The following is a 16,216-nucleotide window of genomic DNA, read 5'->3' on the forward strand; positions in this document are numbered from 1 at the left end:
GGGCACGAATTTCTTACCAAAGAAATGTTTTGTATTACTCAAATATCTCAAGAGCAATTTGGTCCTGTCCCTTTTCCAGTATGTAAATCTGTTATCTGGAAGAATAAAATGACTTCTCAAAATCAAAGTTTACATAACCACCGAAACAAACATTGAGATCAGCCAGATTTCACTCTCCTCCATGATCAATGACATCCTGTTCTCAATCTGCCAAAAACGAAGCTGGACTTCCATTCGCTTGGCCACCTCAGAGGAGGAATTTGAACAAAGAGCAGCAGCCCTCTTCCAGAACAGTGAGAGCTCCCTCCAACTGAGAGTGAAAAGCAGCAGATGCTCCGTCTTTCACTGGGTTAGGGAAACCACGCTGCGGAGACAAGCAAGCATCACCTGGAGAATTAGGTGAGACCAGCACCACCGATCTAGGTCTCTTCTGCCTCAGATCACTTGTTCAGTCCAGTTTCTATCCATTAACCTCCCCTCAGTGAAGTTACTGACCAATCGAGATGGAAAAACCTAATAAACAGAGTGCCCTTAGAAGGCTTCAGAACACAAGTTCTCCTCCTTTGGTACGTTCAACTACTAAGAGGCGTTAGTCTCCACCAATTCACTATTTAACTGAACAGTACTTTAAGTGCTTATCCCCAACACAAAGGTGCAGTAGGAAGAAAATGGGTATGAAACAGTTCCCAGCATCACCCTGCTCACCGTTATGGGGGGCGGGGGGTTGAAGAACCACATTATCAGGCTGATCGTGATAGAGTCACAGGACGTGTTCAGGCTGTTTATCTAAGGGACAGAGGCCAAAAACCTGTGCCATTTCTTTACCACAACTACATCTCCTGTGCATCTGGGGCTTTGTGCTGCCTACCCTGACGTGGAAATCCAAACGAGTCCAGCTGACTGTCAACCACTTGCGTCAGTGGGGACGAACCACAGAATGGATAATCCAAAGCAGCCTTAATAAAACGTAACCATTGCTTTTCGAATATGTATTATGCTTTTATCAAAGAACGCTTTTAATTCCTTACCACATGTTGCTTACACTAACCATAAAACTGTTATATACTCGGAGAATGTAGTAAATTCTAAAGAAATGCCTGCTCAGGATTCAAATACTGCTGTGGAAAATCTATACGTGGATGACAGAGACTTAACTGTAATGGTTTTATTACGTTATAAAAACTTAAAAACATATTTTGTCACATAAATCACTCTATCCTCCGCTGGAAATTCATTCTATTGGCAACAGTCTTTACAGAACGTCTGAAACACCCCAGTTTGAGGACTCCATAAACTCTCAGCTTCATCACCACCCACTTCAAAGGGAAAGAGGGCTGTCACGCAGGTGGCTCTATGGGAGACATCGCGCAAGAGTGTATCCATGGTCTCTGTCAGTTTCCAACACAGCTCAAGTATTCAGAGGGAATAAAAAATCATTCTCATATCGTCATCATCATCACCATCACCACCACAATGAAACACCAAACACTGTGCTGAGCACTTTACACCTATTCACTCTCTCTAATCCTTATGGGAGTCCTGTGATGTAGAGACTGTTTTAGAGATGATGAAACCGTGGTGCAGAAAGGTTAAGGGCTTGCCAAGGCAACCCCTCCATCACCCTGCTTCTCCTAAATAACCTCCTCCTTTGTCTCATGCATAAAGTAGAGGGACTGACAAGCAAGGATGTGCTTATGGTTTTACTTTAATCCCCCTGGTTCCTTCTCTCCCCAACTTAATTTTGTTTTCATTGTTGCTTTCCTTCTTGGCATCTTGCCACTTTCCTAGAACATGAAAAAACCAAGAGTTTTATCAGGGCAGCGATGACAAAATTAAATTCATTTTCATCTAAACAGCCTAGAATAGGGATAAGTAGTTGTAAGCGATAACTGAACAAAGACACAAGGAAATTGGCACCATTACCTCACACCAACAGCCCACGGTATGTGTTCAACTCTTAATACTCTTTTCTTATGATGAGGCTGTGGAATATTAAAATTAAACTCCTTTTAAGAAATTAATTTTCTTTACATTCCCACTGATTGTTCTTTTTTTAAAATCTAGTCTATTTCTACCAGTTACTGTGTAGTGGTTTAAAAAAAAAAAAGACGTATAGACTGTATTTTCTTATCCATTCCTAAAAGGGAGACACTTGCGCCGCCTCAAACGCCTCCTTTATAAATGATGCTGTAAGAAACAGCAGCTTAAAAAGTAAGATTTTAGTAGATAGCCTTTGTTAAGATGGGAAATTTTCCTTTTATTCTGGTTCTCTCAGAGATGGATTGATTGATTGCTTTACTGGGTTTATTTTTTTAATGTTTTTTTTCCCCGTTTTATTGATGGTTCTTAGTATCCTTTACTGAAAACGTAAGCAAAACAGAACAAAAATTACTGGCTTATTTTTTTGCGTGTGAATTAATACTGTCCCATTCAAGCAAATGTACAGATGGAAAATAACTGAAGGACTCTTTCAAGTATATTTTATTATAGGTAAAATATTAAAATGTTCATTTTTAACGGCTCATACACAGCTGGCAGTCACAATCCTATCTACAGATAAGGGCAAAAAACAGTGCTCTTGACTCTAGAGGATTTGGGAGAGGGGATAACACAGCAAACGGCATACGGGTGTGGCAGAAACAGCCATCTGTGACATGACCACTTCAGTATCCTATCTGCCTTCCAGTCTCCTTCCTTATCCCCTATTCCAGGGTTTCTCAATCCCCTATTCCAGGGTTTCTCAACCTCGGCATTACAGGACATTTGGCAGCAACCTTGCTGGCGGAAACAGCCCTGCCCTCCCCCCAGCTGTGACACCCAAACACTCCTCCAGACTCTGCCGGATAACCTCCGCTAACACTCTTCTCTCCTTTTCTCTTTGTGCTCTTGGTGCCCCAGGTCGCAACAGCTTTATTTATTAGCTCTACTTCTAGGACACAAGGAATTGCTGACTCCTTCAAGAAGGGAAAAGCGAAAGCTCTCAAACACACATATCCTTTCTTTCTATCTCTTCTCTCCTCAAATTAAAAAAGGGGGAGCAAAAGTTAACCCTCAGAACTACCTGGGTCGTCTGGAGCACCTAGAACAGGTATCACCCGGCACCAAGTGCTGCTGGATATCAAAGACATAGCTCATATTCACAACAGACCTACAGCATACCACACGTCCTATTTCCCGACATGATTTTAAACACATCAAAATGAAAAAATTCACTCATCACTACCATGTGTCAAGCCGGCAGTTCTCAATGCTGTTGTACATTAGACTCACCTGTGGTGCTTCTTTAAAAGCTCCCCAACCAAAACCCTGGAATCAGAGCCCCCCCAGGGGCGGGCCCTGGCATTTCTGCGGTGGTTGTCATTCACAGGATTCTGATGTGCAAAGTGAGAACCACTGTGCTAACATCAAGATCGGAAAGATACTGTCCACATACCCTCAAGGAACTCAGTCTAAAGAATGAATAAGATAACTGTAGTAAAAGCTATTAAAACAGAAGCTGCATTAGACAAGCACGTTTGCATTTTTCCTCAAAGTTACAATCTCAGTGCAAATCCTACATTTATGACCCCTTATCCCAACTTTATCAAGCTCTGTAAGAGACACTATGAACAGAAATATACGTAGAGATGCTCAAAAACTTGCTGAAAGAATCCACTAAGCTGGAGGTGGGCACAGTGCAGGAGCTCTACCAACTACATTAGATTTCTTTCCTAATCCCTTGATTCTGAAAGGCTATCCCAATTACTGAAGAAATACACTCAAAATAAGACGCTATAACATGAATAACGATGGCTTGTTATTTAGCTTTTCATATAATCATAGTCTCCTCTTACCAGTAAGATTGCTTCTGCAGAGCAAAAACTGACTTAGATGTTTCTCTCTCCCTCCCCGAAACAGAGCCCAGCACTGGATGCATGAAACATTTGCTGAATTGATTAATACTGGCTCAACAAAAAGCAGAACTGCTCAGTGAGGATGCACCGATTTTAATGGAGGCTTTCCTGGAATACAGATCAACATCTCAGCCTGCACAGTATGACAAGACAGAACTCTTCAGTGTTTCCATGCAAATAAATGCTATAAATACAGCTTGGATGCCAATCATTTCAAGGGTAATCAAATTAATTTTGCTCACAGTTTAACAGAAGGCCATTTGAAACCAATCAAACGTTCTCTCGTTCTCTCGAGATTGAACAAACTGAATAGAAGTCCTGAGCACACAAACATGAACACTGGGAAAATAAAGAGGTTGTTATTAATTATGCAGACTGCAAAGCCAGCAACGGACACAAAGCAAAACAGGAAGCCATAACAGATGGGATGGCAAGCTATGTACAGGCAGCTGTGCTGAGCTGTCACAGGGCTAAAGGTGTAATTCCTAAAGCAACACTCACTGTAGCATTACCACTCCCTTCCACACAAAGCTACCCATAAAATTAGGGACCCTTTTTGATAAAATTTAGACTCGTGTTGCCGGCATTCATCCTCCCTCCCCAACTTTGCTTAATGAGTTTGAAGGATGGCTCTGACCAATGCATACCAGTTCCGGCCCCCTACTCCCAGGCACCGTCCTCTGAAAGGACTTAACGAAAGAAGAGGTGGGGGTAACTGGCCTGTGGCTAAAATTCGTGGTAAGACTGTGGGTGAAATTCAAAAGCCTTTTTTTTCCCCCCAACTCTGAAATATTTGCAGATCACTTAAGAGAGAGGAGATGGTGGGTCAGAAGATGCTGCTGAATCCTCTTCTGTCGAGTGGCCAGGTAAAAACTCAAGGCTGAGGTAAGACTGAGTGTACTTCGGTTAGGTAAGGACCCTACCAATAACCACCTTACGGGCAGCACATGAGAAGCCTTTCTTACGCCCATGACCTTAACTATTACCCTTAAGAGACAATCTGGGAAATCAAATGCTAATGCCTAACTTCAAATTTTCTTCACTTTATAAGAGGTTTTACTATGTGGGAGAACTTCTTATTTCAATACCTTATGAACCAGTCTAGCTCAATAAGAAAAACCATGTTCTAAGGCCATCACTGTCTCATATGAATAAGAAAACGCCACTACAAATCAAATCTAATACTGCAACTCAGGTGGGAGAGCAAGAGGTCCATTTCGATGTGCTCTGTGGAGCACTGGTATCCTTAAAAGTTCACTGATAGGTTGGGAGTCCGCCTGCTGATGCAGGGGACGCGGGTTCGTGCCCCGGTCTGGGAGGATCCCGCATGCCGCGGAGCGGCTGGGCCCGTGAGCCATGGCCGCTGAGCCTGCGCATCCGGAGCCTGTGCTCCGCGGCGGGAGAGGCCACGGCAGTAGGAGGCCCGCGTACCGCAAAAAAAAAAAAAAAAGTTCACCCATCATGCCAGGTGGTTGAGAACCTGCGTTCTGAGAGCCTGAGAACCTGAGAGCCCCTAAAGCGCTGGGAACACCTCACATTCCAATGAGGAGACTCCTAGCCCAATGTCATGAGGGTAGTGGGGCAACATCAAGGAAATGGGATGGAGATGGCCTGTCTCTTATAACTCCAGCTTACATTCATTGTGTACCTCCTTGTGACCCCAGTTTCTCTTAGGAGGCAGGGAAATTTTGGCTTCCCTTCCTTCAGTGAGAAAAGCCCAGTTTCCCCAGACTGATCCTTCCTGGTCCACAAAGAATGATACAATAAAGTAAAAGAGAAGACATCGTCCCCATTCCAGTGAAGAGTCTCATCCAGGACACGGCAGAACAGTTCATGGCTATTAGTAGTTTGCATTTCATTCATTTGTGAATTGTTCCTGTCCTTTACCAATTTTTTTTAGGAGCCCAGAATTTCATTTATTTATTTTTAATTGAAGCATACTTGATTTACGTTTCAGGTGTATGTACACGTACACACACACACACACACACACACATTCTTTTTCAGATTCTTTTCCATTATAGGTTATTCCAAGATATTAAGTATAGTTCCCTGTGCTATACAGTAGATCCTTGTAGTTTATCTATTTTACATAGAGTAGTGTGTATCTGTTAATCCCAAGTTCATCCCTCCCCCGCTTTCCCCCTTGGTGACCATAAATTTGTTTTCTACGTCTGTGAGTCTTTTGTAAATAAGTTCATTGTATCATGTTTTTAGATTCCACCTATAAGTGATATCCTATGATACTTGTCTTTGTCTGCCTGACTTCACCTAGTATGATACTCTCCAGGTCCATGTACCAATTTTTCTGTAGGGGTGGAATTTCCTATTGATTTAAAAAGTTTTTTACAAGAAGAGTAACTTGCTGCAAATTTGAACGGTTGTATTTTTGTGTGTGGTCATTCAAGAGTGTGTGTTTGGTCACATAAATGTTGTCAAATCTATAAATTTTTCCTTTATGGTTTCTGCTTTCTGAGCCATGTTTAAAAGAGCTCTACAGGGACTTCCCTGGTGGTCCAGTGGTTAAGACTACACACTCCCAACGCAGGGGGCACGGGTTCGATCCCTGGTGGGGGAACTAAGATCCCGCATGCTGCACAGCGTGGCCAAAACAAAAACAAAAACAAAAGAGCTCTACAGGCAGCTATTAGTACTACCCCCGCCCCCATACCCCCATCTCTTGAAAATGACAATTCACTCAATCAATGATAATCGAGAATCCATCTCCCCCTTTCCTTCTGACACTATCACCAGAATCCACGCCGGAAACTTTCTTCACTGAGTGTGTATTCTCTCATGAAAAAAAAATTTTTTAACACTAATGAATAGTGTAAGAAAAATCCATAGATAAATTCACAATACTTACTTTTAAAAGCTCTGGGCAACTTTAAGTAGCTTTTTAAAATCAATAAAGGGCATTCTTCTCTTAGTTCAATTACTATACTTTTCTTAAAAAACTTTAGCTGGCATTGTCAGGGAAACGCTCCATCTACAAATTCCCAAACTTGATATTCCACAATTTCATTATCAGGATTCCCATTGCTTAACCCTTCTCAGTTCATTTAATCCATTAGACTCCTTATAACCTGTAACCCCTTATCTAGGTTGGATTCGATATTGCTCTCATTAACGTTCTAGACTCTACAATCACATTGACTCTTACAAATATTAAATAGCTAACATTTTCCAAATGCTAATTATGTGCCAGGTCCTAGGCTAAGTCCTTTATGTATCCTGTACTTCACTGACTGCAAGATGTACCCTCTCCTAACCAGGAAATTTACAGTCAGTGGTATGTTGTGCCTAAATGATGGTTTTTTCCTCAGTAGTACATGAAATAACATCTTATGATTAACAGCATCTTAGATGAAATATGGAAGGATAACTCATCTCGTCTTTCTATCAATCCTGAGGCTGATACCATTATCTCTATTTTTCAGATGAGGAAAGTGAGGTTCAAAAAGTTAATGGAAAAAAAAAAAAAAAAAAGTTAATGGTCGGGGCTTCCCTGGGGGCGCAGTGGTTGAGAGTCCGCCTGCCGATGCAGGGGACGCGGGTTCGTGCCCCGGTCCGGGAGGATCCCACGTGCCGCGGAGTGGCTGGGCCCGTGAGCCATGGCCGCTGAGTCTGCGCGTCCGGAGCCTGTGCTCCGCAGCGGGAGAGGCCACAACAGTGAGAGGCCCGCGTATCGCAAAAAAAAAAAAAAAAAAAAAAAAAAGTTAATGGTCAAAAAAAAAAGTTAATGGTCACAACATTGTAAATCAACTATAGTTCAATTTAAAAAAATTAGAAAAAAAAAAGTTAATGGCAGCTTTCCCAAAGTTATAAAAAAGCAAGTCAGTGTTGGGGGCTGGGACTTAAACCCAGGCAACCTGACTCTAGAACCTCATTTCTTAGCCTATTTTCTATCCGTCAGCCAGAATCATCTCTGCCAACATTCCTCTCCAATCTTACTTTCAGGCACCAAGTTACACTAAAAAGCAGCAATTACTAGTCTACTCTACAGCCGCGTCAAACCTCACCCCAGGCTTCCTCCGACTGCTCAGCCTCTGAATTCGCCATAGATTTCCTGGCACATCACCTACAATGGTTCTTCCAAACCTTCTCCATTATTCTTAAACTGCCAGCACCATTTTCTGATTCTCCCGGCTCACCATCCCAATGAAGGGACTGACTTGCCTCCGACACTACTGGGAAAACCAGCGCAAGCTGACATGAGCTCTATGCCATCCGCTTTCCTCTCTCGGACCCCATTCTGCTTCCTTCTCAGACAATCTCCCTCCTTACCATGACTAATATTTTGTCACCTGTGCTCCAGATCACTAACTCCGTCATCTCATCTCTGATTGCTTTCTGTCCATTAACTTCTTTCCCTCAACCTTCAAATAAGAAGTCGTCTCATCAATTTTGAAACGTAAGTCACTCGAGGGCATAGAAGACTCTGTTTCTTATTTCTTAATATACTCAGTCTCTTCACCTCAGCTGCATTCACTTGATTACCCTGACCTTCTCTCCTTCACCCTGAACCATATAACATGTCCCCCTTTGAACCTTCCTCTGGAATCTCTCTTCCCTTGGCTTCCTGGTTTAACTTCTTCCTCTGACCCCACACCTTTCTTTCAGTTCCTTCTTTTGTCTACTTCAAACATGCCTCTCCTTTCTACCACTTCCTAATTGTGGGCATCAATGGAAGATTCAACCCACCAGCTCTCTGTTTCTCTGTACATGATCCTCTCCAAATACCCATCCATTCCCGGACGTTCCACCATCATTCCCAACAGATCACTACTTGGCATCTACGTAAAGCTCCGAGCCCTCCCCTAGGCTTTAGCTTAGTTATGTATCTCCAACTTGCCTGTAGAATACTTAGATACCCCACCTTAAATTCAACCTGTCAATTCTAATTTATCATTCACGCAATTTTTATTCCTTCCAGAACCAGTTCTTCTCTATTCTTAAGTAAAGGCTTTATTAATTTTCCAGCCACTCAGGTTGGAAACTTAAGGATAAACTGACACCCCTCTTTCCCATTACTCTATAGCCAAATAACCACCAGGTGTCTTTTCACTCACAAAACCCACCCCATCAGAGAGAGAGAACTCAAAGCGCTTTCTTATCGATCTCCTGGCACATGGACTCTACCCTCTCCAACCCAAACTGCAAGTTCAAACACCTTCTGTGACTTCCCAGTGCTTCCTTATTCTGGCACGCTGAGGTCCTCAAACCCTCATCCTCAACTTAACCTTTCCAAACACCTCTCCCAGCTCACCACACGGGACCACATCAGGAATACCCTCTGTGGTCAGTCAGAGCTGCAGACTGGCCTCCAGATCTGTGCTGTCCAACATGATAGCTCATTGTTAAACAGGTGGCTATTTAAACATAAATTAATGAAAATTTAAAATGCAGTCCTCAGTCACACTGGCCACATTTTAAATGCACAACAGCCGCTTGTGGCTATAGTGCTGGACCGCACAGGTACAGCGCATTTCCATCACTGCAGAGAGTTCCATCGGACAGCGCTGCTCCTGTGACCTTGAGTCTTCCACGCCGCTACTCTGCCCACATGTCTCTTCCTTCTCCCAGTGCAAACCCACACATCCTTCCACATCAGTGGGCCTCATGTGAACTGTCTGTACAACTTACCCCTATATTACCCTGCAACAACTCTTGTGATGTTGCATTTAATTTTTCATTTTTGTGGGTCTCCTCACTAAGTACTGAGCCACTCTGAACTAACAGATTCACTAAGTGAAGCATATGCTCATTACCACACTGCATCAAAATGATCAAATAAGGAGATATTTAATACCCCTCTCCTCCATTAAAAAGACATGTTTTCCTTCAATCTAAACAAAAGATCTTGCATTTAGCTAACTAATGACTTAATTTAATGCCTAATTATAATACTTGAAAGATAATGAGTTCCCTTTTCTTCTTGTGGTATTCGAAACTGAAAGAAAAAAAACTATAAAGGTCTGAAATACTTCCACTTTGCATAAGCACACCGCAAAGAAACCACAAAAGATAGACACGGAGAGGAAAATGAATGAATAGTTTGAGTAACTATACCCTAACTATCTGGAATTGTAGGAAAAAATATAGTACAGCTGCCCTAAAATTAAGGGGAAACTACAAATAAAGCATTAAAAAATTACACGTATAAATATATTTTTGAATCAAAAGCTAGACCCCTCTATCCTCCTTTTCGCAAACATGACATAGTGAATATTTATTTTCACCGTGAGCTCAAAAGCATATAGATGCATAAGTAACTGCTGTGTATGTTGTATGTGTTCCTTGAAATCCAGGCTTGTCTCAAAGAAAATTAGTTAAGAAATCAATCCACCAGCCATAGACCTGGGTTCTATATAAGGCTCCTATGTGAACACTAGGAACCAAGCAGAGAGATTTGGGAGAATTGCCAGGTATGGATTCCCTCAAACCTTAGAGAGTTTGATGCTTTATCTTCAAGAGGGAATGTTCTCTAAAGTTCTGATTTTAGCTTATTAAAAAAATCACAGGGGGCTTCCCTGGTAGCGCAGCGGTTAAGAATCCACCTGCCAATGCAGGGGACACGGGTTCGAGCCCTCATCCAGGAAGATCCCACATGCCGCGGAGCAACTAAGCCCATGCGCCACAACTACTGAGTCTGCATGCCACAATTACTGAAGCCCGCGCACCTAGAGCCCGTGCTCTGCAACGAGAAGCCACCGCAATGAGAAGACCGCGCACCACAACGAAGAGGAGCCCCCGCTCGCCACAGCTAGAGAAAGCCCGCGCGCAGCAACGAAGACCCAACACAGCCAAAAATAAAATAATAAATTAATTTTTAAAAAATCACAAAGATGTTAGATTAAACTGCACAAATACTGCAGTTCCCAGTATCAGCCTAAAAGCCCGATGCAGTCATTGGAGTTGAACTGTTTTTGAAAGATTGGCTTTTCCCATCTGAAAGACAGCTTTCCTTATGCAAATGAATGTTCTACAGGGCCCGCTCATTTCTGCAAATCAGCCAGCAATAGCTGTAAATGTTACTTTTTTGCCTAGGACTAGTAGTACCTCTCTAAAACTGACATTATTTTAATAATGAACACCATAGTGAAGATTTTGACTTAGATTTTAAGTAAGTACATTCATGCAACTTAGTTTTTTTTTTTGTTTTTTTTTAAAGGCAGTAACTCCAGAAGTATTAAAAATACTTCAGGTATTTTTGCAGCAAATCAGATGACAGGTCACCAGATTAGCCTAAATAGTTGCAATACGACGTAACAGCAGAAAAGGGGGATAAAGAGTCAAGAGATTTCAGTTCAAGGCAAAATGGAGATGCCTCTATTTGTTACCAAAGCACTTCCTGCTAATCTTGGTACCAAAAATTAAGACCAGAGCCTCCAGGCTGGTGAACACATCAAGGTGCTATGCGGGTGGGGCGCCTGGAGAGGGCATGGAGCTCATGGCGCCCTTCCCTCATACCTTGCCCTGTGCATCTCTTCCATCTGGCTGTTCCTGAGTTATATCCTTTCATAATAAACCGGTAATAGTAAGTTTTTAACAAAGAAAAGAAAAACCACATACAGAAGTACAATTACACAAAACACTTCATCAGCCTCAATGTCATTTTATAACTTTATATTTCATTTCTAAATTTTTATATTTAAATTATCCCTTTTCTCCTTAGACCTTTCCAATTCTCTCCCTAGTACCTCCTAACTCCTTCCCTAAATACCCCAATCTCTGACTTTTGGTTAGGAATATGATTTGTTTTTGAGAGCCAAACGAGGAGATTTGTACAGCAGACTTGCCTGATTTAATTTGAACTTTGTAGAATCTCGGATCTACCATTTTCTGGTAAGGTCCCATTGACTAAATCAGGCATAAGGCGTTTCTTTTCCATCTCTAAAATTAAAAAAAAAAAAAAAATCAATTTTAATCTGTAAAAAACATCTGAGGTTGTCAGACTTGATTCATACTCAGCTCAAATAATGTTGGGTACAAAAAGTTAACATCATGCCAAAAAATTCTCCTTTCCTCCCCTCCCCAATTAACACTGGATATGCTCAGACCAAAGGCCCAGGAGCACAGCGAGTGAGGAAGGAAAAAACAAACAAATGGGAACTTGACGATGACAGTGATCCAGGTGCAGGCTTTCCCTCCTCCAGTCACTGGATGGGTGACTTCAGGCAAGTCCGCTATCTTCCCTGGGCCTCGGATTGCTCAACTTGATAGGAACATCAAAGTAGCTTTTAACACTCAATATCTCTATTCTTTGTAAAGGAAATTACAAATCAGTGTTTATAAACACACTTGGCAAGGCAGTCCCATGGATGTCCTTCACCTGAAATTTGGGTACTTCTGTGCACACACAAGCTTCAGGGCATATAAGCATTTTCGGATTGGAGGATGGGAGCGTGATAGGGGATCCAGGGTTTCATCAAATTCTTAAATAGCCCTGACGAAAAAAAATAAAAATAAAAATGACTGAACTGTAAGACTATACAAAAATAGACATAAATGTAAAAAAAGAAATTCCAAGGAATTTGCAATGAACTATTTGCATCTCAAGGTGCAGTGTTTACCAGCTAAAGAAGACTAATTATAATGAGATAAACTGAACTACTAGAACTTTCTTTTTTAGTACCATCAGCTTGTGATAATACAAGAAAAAAGCAAGGGGAAAGTGACAGGAACTATCCAGAAAAGCAGAGATAAAACCAATTTGGCTTTGAAATGCATTACTTTTATGTCAGATTTAGTCTTCCAATTATGTTCTGCTTAGAGAGGTGTTAACATTATGTTTCCTTTCTTAAGCACTTAAAGGAAGACAACAGAAGATGGCCCAGAAAAGCACAATAGAAGGCAAAGTTGTCTAAAAGACTAAAAAATAAAAGCAAAGTCATGTCTATACCAGAATAATAAAGCCCAGCAGAACAATGATTATTCAGGTATTATATATATATATATATATATAAAAGTGGGGACTTCCCTGATGTTGCAGTGGTTAAGAATCCGCCTGCCAATGCAGGGAACACGGGTTCGAGCCCAGGTCTGACAAGAGCCCACATGCCGCAGAGCAACTAAGCCTCTGCACCACAACTACTGAGCCTGCGCTCTAGAGCCCACGAGCCACAACTACTGAGCCCACGCACCGCGACTACTGAAGCCTGTGCGCCTAGAGCCCGTGCTCCGCAACAAGAGAAGCCACCTCAATGAGAAGCCCGCGCACTGCAATGAAGAGTAGCCCCTGCTCGCCGCAACTAGAGAAAGCCCGCGTGCAGCAACGAAGGCCCAACACAGACAAAAATTAATTAATTAATTTTTTAGAAAAGTGAGGCTCTAGAGTGAGCTTGCCTTGTTCACTTCACGGCTAAGAATATAATCACTAGTAACGTAGCCTGAGGCAAGACAATGAATCACTCAGAACTCAGTTTCCTTACCTGTAAAAAGGTGACAAGACAGTACTTAGGGAAGTTTTGATGCTTAAATGAGATATGAGTATTAAAGACAAGGACACAGAATAAAAATCAGCTACAACTATTTCTCCTACCCAAAGCTCTAAATCAAATTAGAAGCCATGACACCAATGATAAATATGATTGACAGAAAAGTCAACCTTGTTTTATGCAGTAGCTTCAACTGTCACTTCCAAACTCTTTTAACCAAGAGCAACTAGGAAGCAGCAAAATTAAGTGACATATTTCTTTCTCCCTTCGACCTCACAAACTCATCCACAGAGGTACCAAGTAGAGAAGCAGCTGAAAGGTGAGTAGAAAGTGTGGATGAGCAGAGGCGAAAGGTCTAGAGCAGCACTGCCCAATAGAACCTTCTGTGATGATGGGAATGTTCTATGTATACATTCTCCAAGGTGGTAGCCACTAGCCACATTAGCTACTGAGCACGTGAACTGTGGCTAGTGCTACTGAGATGAATTTTTATTTTAATTTAATTTTAATTAATTTCAACCTAAATACCCACACATGATTATGGCTACCTAATTGGACGGCACAGCCCTAGATGACCCATAAATTGAATAAGGATTGCCAGAAATTTAAGCAAAAACTAAGAATCTTCTTTTCCTGAATTGTTTATATGTTCAATTCAAGTATCTCTGTTTCCAGTGGAGACCTGGTAACTATGCTTAAAGAAATAATGTATCAGCGTTTGCATCAATACAGTGTAACTCCGTGTTAATAAAAGGATCAGGGATGTGAAATATGTGGTCCTCTGATATTTTATAAGGTCCCTAAGGCCAAGTTAAATTCAAGCTCACATGAAGCATGATTCAGTGCATGGATCAGAGCTGCTTTGAGGGTCCTTATCGGCACCCTCAAAGCATCTGTTTCTCCACTACCAAATGGAAAGCTACTTAGACAATGCAGACTGGACATGCCTTAATTTAGCTTCAATTTTTTCAGAAATTCAGAGTTCTGTAAGCCTTTCCCCTTTTCAGAAACACTAGCATTCCTTGCCAGTTTGGCCTTCCCACTATAAACAAAATCCATGTACCATCCATATCTGAAGGATAACGCCAGACTCCTGCTTAGCTGCCCCTGTAATATGGTTTAATTATGATGACTGAACTAATAGGCTGACATCATAGACTTTTACAGGCTGACCCCATGTCATCCTGATGTATCATTTTGCACCAGTTCAGTGCTGTAAATCAATTTAAGATCTCAAGCAGGTTGAAAAGGCTGGTAATGATGCTTTCTCTGCCGTCTCTGGAGACTCTACATTATACACAACTTACATTATTTATAAAGCCTCAATGATGCTTCCATTAGCCTTGTAAGACTACACAAATGAGATCTTTTATACACACACAACTTGGCCTTGATTATGTAGGCGACTGCAGCTTAAATATACTCATCTCATTACACTCAAGTTTATTCTTTTTCCACTCTAACCAAGTTACTAAACCCAGACTTACTAGAAATCAAAATTACAAACTGCAATTTAGTTTTCAACTAATAAATATATTTGGAAAAATGAGACTTACTTCCTCTTAACGCTTTAATGAACTTAGTAGAAAAAAAAAATTAAATTCCAAGAGGTGTAAGAAGTTCATATCTTAAATTGCCTAAAAACTGTCGTTTCTCTAAAATGCAAAGGTCATCAGCTCTTCAAGGGTATAAAACCAAAGGATACTGCAAAAAGGAAAAATGTATTTGGTTACATACCTATGCTTGGAGGGGTCAAAACTAAATCAAGGACAAATCCCTACCCTCAGAAGAAACCTGATCCTGCCTGGATCCTCCAGAGGCTCTGACATCGCCCACCTCTAGAAAATCATCTCCCACGACCCTGGTTACAGTTTCCTAAGAACTGCAATATTACACAAATGTACACCACCTGCACAGAAATATCAAATAACTGCAAATGGGAAAGAGGGAGAGAGAGGGGAGGACAAACATTTAAATCAGTTACAGCATATTTAGGCCTGGCACCTCCATCAGAATTAACACTGATGCAAAATATTTATACTAATTGAAAATCCCGGGGCAGTGCACATTGATTCTGCCCTGATTCTTTTTAAATCGTGGTTCCAATACAGCTCAGCTACCTCCAATAAAGCGTCAAGAGGTAATGAGAAACAAGATGAAAAATCAACATGGGCAGAGAACAGTTTTCTCATTGTGCTACTGAATGCAGGCATGTTATCCACGGCAGGTAATGAAAGCGAGAAACGTTCTGAAATAAAGGCATTTTGCGATTGAGCTGCTTGCTAGGAGTTTCAGTAAGAGGAAGCACATACAGAAATCAGGCAACTTCTGTATCATTCCACCTACTCTGAAATTTCAGCAAGAGAACCTCAGGGGAAAGCAAGAGGCCGGCTGTCACGGCACTCACGACAACGATGTTTTCTCGGGAGAGGGTTCGGAGACGCGCCTCGATTTTCAGAAGGGAAGCGCCCGGCCGGGGACCTTGCAAGTGCACTGAAACATCGTCCGCGCCGCAAAATAAACAAAAGCCGCAGCTACTGTAGTTGTAAGATCCGGCAGGCATTTGTTCCCCCTCCCTTCCCAAAGTACATCAGGCAAACGCTCTCCCTGGAAGCCTTCATATTTATTAAGCAACTAGAAAAACAAGCCCACGTCTGTCTCTCTCACACCCAACCCCCCCCCCCCCTTCCTGCAGAAACAACCCCGAGAAACACTAACAAAGACCGGGCGCAGAGTAAATGAACAGTTGCTGCACAGCGAACTCACAAATACACATGCAGTGAGGCAATCGAATCCGGGAAAGGGAAAGGAATAAGACGACACTCGGAGACTCCGGGGGGTGTAGGCGGAAGAGAAAAAAAAAAAAAAAAAAAAAAGTGGGAC

General features: G+C 41.8%; 1 protein-coding gene across 1 annotated transcript in view; it reads right to left on the reverse strand.

The window, feature by feature from the left end:
• SMAD1 (SMAD family member 1) overlaps positions 1-16,124 on the reverse strand; it is a 77,050-nt gene extending 60,926 nt beyond the window's left edge. The window contains exon 1 of the mRNA XM_024736214.1: positions 16,100-16,124. The gene's annotated coding sequence lies outside the window, so the exon portion shown is untranslated. The remainder of the gene's footprint in view (positions 1-16,099) is intronic.
• Positions 16,125-16,216: the final 92 nt, after the last annotated feature.

The sequence above is a fragment of the Neophocaena asiaeorientalis genome, unplaced genomic scaffold (genome assembly GCF_003031525.2).
Source record: "Neophocaena asiaeorientalis asiaeorientalis breed wild unplaced genomic scaffold, Neophocaena_asiaeorientalis_V1.1 scaffold7, whole genome shotgun sequence".
NCBI lineage: Eukaryota > Metazoa > Chordata > Mammalia > Artiodactyla > Phocoenidae > Neophocaena > Neophocaena asiaeorientalis.